Source organism: Alexandromys fortis, unplaced genomic scaffold (genome assembly GCF_014885135.2).
Source record: "Alexandromys fortis isolate MF-2015 unplaced genomic scaffold, M_Fortis_MF-2015_v1.1 scaffold_260, whole genome shotgun sequence".
NCBI lineage: Eukaryota > Metazoa > Chordata > Mammalia > Rodentia > Cricetidae > Alexandromys > Alexandromys fortis.
The window spans coordinates 457,367-462,293 of NW_026068136.1; the positions used below are offsets into that span (position 1 = coordinate 457,367).

Below are 4,927 nucleotides of genomic sequence, written 5' to 3' on the forward strand. Positions count from 1 at the left end.
TCTGGCTCAGTGAACCGCCTGTCTTCCTGTGCAGACTTGTCAGATCAGGACACTTCTGGCTCAGTGAACCGCCTGTCTTCCTGAGCAGACTTGTCAGATCAGGACACTTCTGGCTCAGTGAACCGCCTGTCTTCCTGGGCAGACTTGTCAGATCAGGACTTTTCTGGAATTGTGGAAAGAATAAGGAACAGAGCTCGGCACTTCAAAGGTCAAAGGAAGGAGATGGCCTTGAAGAGTCCAGGAATAAAATACAAATGAAAGGTTTGGTCCAGCCGGGCAGTGGTGGCACACGGGAGGCAAAGGCAGGCAGATCTCTGTGAGTTCGAGACCAGCCTGGTCTACAAGAGCAAGTTCCAGGACAGGCTCCAAAACCACAGAGAAACCCTGTCTCGAAAAAAAAAAAAAAAGTTAACCTTTAACAAACACTTTCTGCCTTAAGAACAGATATCCTGGTAGCCACTGTGTACAGAGGTAAACTTCTAACAATGGTCTCCTGCCTTCCTGCTTCCCAGCTAGTCGGGTCCTGCAAACAAAGGTTATCTTCTAACTACTGCCTCTAGGGGGCCCCCTGCTCCTATTCCCTTCATTTTTAACTGTCCTCAGCTGTGACACTCTCTCTCGGCCTTGCATTCTTTCAGGGACAGTGAAAACTGTCACAGACCTTCACAAACGCTCTAACATTCTAATGTCCTAAACAAAAGTTGTGAAACTTACAATGTAATGTGACTTTAAGCCTGACCTCGAGGATGTAAAAGCTCTTTGACCCACACCTGGTGCTTGATTTTACTGAAAGACCCTACAGACCCCCTCCTCAAAACCTGCAGCTAGCATGCTCCCGGGAGAACGTCCTGTTTGCTTGAAAGATTCTCAGGATCAGCAGCTAGCCTGCTCTCATGAGAACATCCCATTTGCTTAGGAAAGCAGGATGTCTACGAGATAGGATGACTGCAAAACAGGATATCTATAAAGATAGGACACCTACAAAGCAGGATGGCTGAAAAACAGGATACCTATAAGATAAGAACAGGTTATCTATTGCCAGACATCCATGCTGGGAGAGGAAAACCATTCATGCCCCCCCCCCATTCTGACCGACCGATAACCACACTTCTGCTTCTGTAAAACTTGCTTTTTGGCCGCCCTCTTTCCTATAAAAAGCCCTCCTCCCAGTCGGCAGGCACGCAAGTCCTCCGAAAGACTTTACCGGCTCCCCCTCTGCAGGTACCTGTGTTTACCCAATAAACCTCTTGCAATTTGCATCCGTGTGGTCTTGGCCTGTTCCTTGGCTTCGGGGAGGTCTCCTCCTGAGGGAAGGTCCTCGCTCTTCAAGGGTCTTTCATTACTACAAGAGGAGGCCCCAAACCCCCATGGCCACAGCTAGAGAAGCCCGATCTCTGGCTTTGGTCACAGCTATAGCTGAGAAGCTTTGTGTGCCTTGTAGTGATTTTTTTCTTCTTTTTTTGGAATAAAGTTTGCTTCTGGTTTAATAGACTTTGGTGGTCTGTCCCTCATCATTGTGTGACACCCGAACCCAACAGTCTTATGTCAGATATAAAAGAAAAATAGAAAAATGAAAAGACAAAACTAAAACAGGGGACTGAGGGATTAGGTTTCCGTAGAAAGATCAGATAGTCATCATAGTACATTAATAAAATAATACAGGATAAGCTTGACATAACAGGTGGTAGGAAATGATTTCTGGTATTAACTTAGTCAAATTTAGAGAAATCCTGTCTAGCATTTCTGTAACCACAGGGTTTATGGCACTGATTTTAAGAAAAAAGACATTGAGTTAAAAGAACTGATTTTTATCATGTTAGATTTTAGTTCTCGTGAAATTGGATGTTTGCCAGCAGCAAGAAGCAGCAGCTGCTCAGCTGAAAGAGAAAGAAGAATCCCTTCAGCTTCATCGGGAAACTTGGGAACAGCATCAGTCACAAAAGGAACTCCATAGCAAAAATCAAAACACTCCAGAAAACCGACCAGAGGAAAATTTCTTCAGCTGCCTAGATTCAAGTGTAAAGAAAAGTACTCCTTTTGTCGAGAAACTAAAAACAGTTAGGGAACAGAGAGACTCCTTGTCTCATGATTTCAATGGCCTGAATTTAAGCAAATATATTGCAAAAGCTGTAGTGTTCATTGTGGAAGCAAAATTAAAAGTCTCTGGTGTGAACTGTGCAGTGCAGCTCTGCTCTCTCTTTCACCAGCGGTGGCTGACTTCCTGCCCTCACTTCTTCAGGTGTGGAAAAAGCATCTGAAGCAAGGAAAGAGGAGAAAATGCCTAACATCACCAAGCTAAGAACTGACTTGTGTATCATTGCAGAATTGACAATAGTGGGAATTTTCACTGACAAGGAAGGTCTTTCCTTGATCTATGAAGAGCTAAAAAGTATTATTAATGCTGATGGAGAATCCCACACTCATGTTTCTGTGGTGATTAGCTTCTGTCGCCATTGTGGAGATGATAATGCTGGGCTCACACCAAGGAAAGTCAAGAGTGCTGCAGAGAAGTTTAATTTGAACTTTCCTCCTGAGTCCAGAGAAGCAACAGCCTTTCCAGAATCTTTTAAAGGAGCAATTTACATCTTTGACAAAACACCTGAAAAGGGAACACAGGGAGCTTCAGAATACTGAGAGGCAAAACAGGCGCATTCTGCATAGGCGTGCTAAGTGAAGACAGGCACAAAACAGTATGAAGAATTTGCAATGTCTTCCCAGAAGCTGCTGGCAAATTCTCAATCCTTAGCAGACCTCTTGGATGAAAATATGCCAGATCTTCCTCAGGACAAACCGACACCAGAAGAACATGGACCTGGAATCGATATATTTACACGTCGTAAACCTGGAGAATATGGTTAGAAGGTGGTATATGGGAAGATGAAGGCACTTGGAATTTTTATGAAAATCTTATTGATTTGAAAGCATTTGTTCCAGCCATCTTGTTAAAGTCAGAACAAAGATGCTGATAAAGACGATTCCAAAGAGGCGAAAGAACCAAAGGATAATAAGGAGGCATCAAGTCCTGATGACTTGGAACTTGAGTTAGAGAATCTAGAGATTAATGCTACGCTGGAGTTAGAAGGTGGAGATGAGGCTGAAGGCCTTACAAAGAAACTCCTTGATGAACAAGAACAAGAAGATGAAGAAGCCAGCTCTGGATCTCACCTCAAACTCACAGTAGATGCCTTCCTCCAGCAGTTGCCTGTGTCAACCGAGATCTAATTGACAAGGCAGCCATGGATTTTTGCATGAACATGAACACAAAGGCAAACAGGAAAAAGTTGATATGAGCACTCTTCCTAGTTTCTAGACAAAGGTTGGATTTGCTACCGCTCTATGCAAGCTTAGTGGCTACATTTCATCCCTGGACGTCTGATGTAGCAGAGGATCTTTGTTCCATGCTGAGGGGGGACCAGATCAGCATTGAAACAAAGAACAAAACAGTCGGTTTTATTGGAGAACTAGCCAAGTTTAAGATGTTCACCAAAAAAATGATACACTGCATTGTTTAAAGATGCGTCTGTCAGACTTTTCTCATCATCATATTGAATGGCATGTACTCTACTGGAAACGATTTCTTTTCAGATCTCCAGAATCACACCTGAGGACCAGTGTGCTTTTGGAACAAATGATGAGAAAAAAAATGAGCAATGCATGCTGATGCACAGTATGTTCCAATGGTGGAGAATGCATATTACTATTGCAACCCACCTCCAGCTGGAAAGACTGTGAGAAAGAAACGTCCTCCACTTCAGGAGTGTGTCAGAAAACTTTTGTATACGGATCTCTCTGAGGTCACTACTCAGAAGGTTTTGAGACAGATGTAAAAGTTGCCCATCAAGACCAAGAAGTAAAAGACTATGTTATTTGTTGTATGATAAACATCTGGCATTCACTGTGTGGCCAACCTCGTAGTAGGACTAGTACTCTACCAGGAGGATGTTGGAATCCATGTTGTAGATGGGGTACTTGAAGAGATTCGATTGGGAATGGAGGTTAACCAACCTAAATTTAGCCAGAGGCGTATCATAGTGCCAAGTTCTTAGGAGAACTTTATAATTACAGAATGGGGGAATCATCTGTTGTTTTCAGAACTCTTTGTTCTTTTACTTCATTTGGTGTCAACCCTGATGGTTCCCCAAGTCCACTGGACCCTCCTGAGCAATTGTTCAGAAACAGACTGGTACGCATTATTTTGGATACCTGTGGCCAGTGCTTTGACAGAGGCTCCAGTAAACAAAAGCTTCACTGCTTCCTTGTAGGTTTCAGCATTATGTTTGGTGGAAGAAAAGTTTGGAGGTTTGGACGAAAGACCATCCATCTCTTATTGATATAGATTACATGTTCAGTGATAAACTAGAACTACTAAGGCCAAAGATCAAACTCTGTAATTCTCTGGAAGAATCCATCAGGCAGGAACAAGACTTAGAAGGAGAATTCTTAATAAAATGAGGCCTAGTAAATGACAAGGAGTCCAAAGATTCTATGAGAAAAGGGGAAAATCTTGAAGAGGATGATGAAGAAGAAGTAGGAGGAGCTGAAACTGAAGAACAGTCTGGAAATGAAAGTGAAGTGAATGAGCCAGAAGAGGGTTCAGAGGAGAAGGAGGAGGGAGAAGAAGAGGAAGAGGAAAATATAAACGACCCCACAGATTCCACCAAGGAGAATGAAACAGATGAAGAGAGTGCTGAGAGGATGGTTAAAGGGGGTGGACTGAATGTTCCTCATGTAGAAGATGAGGGTTCATTCAGTCTCTGGACAACGATGCTAGAAAACCTTCATTAGAGAAGTGGTGAATCTGTTAAAGTGCACCAACTTGATGTTGCTACTCCTTTGCATCTCAAAAGCCAGCTGAGGAAAGGGCCCTCGGTTGGTGGGGAGGAAGGAGAGACTGAGTCTGCAGACTCAATGCCATCTGTCATGTGAA

At 43.3% G+C, this 4,927-nt stretch overlaps 1 pseudogene; it reads left to right on the forward strand.

Moving 5' to 3' along the window:
* Positions 1 to 4,926, forward strand: part of LOC126491094 (regulator of nonsense transcripts 2-like) — a 9,325-nt pseudogene extending 4,399 nt beyond the window's left edge.
* The last annotated feature ends 1 nt before the right edge of the window (position 4,927 follows it).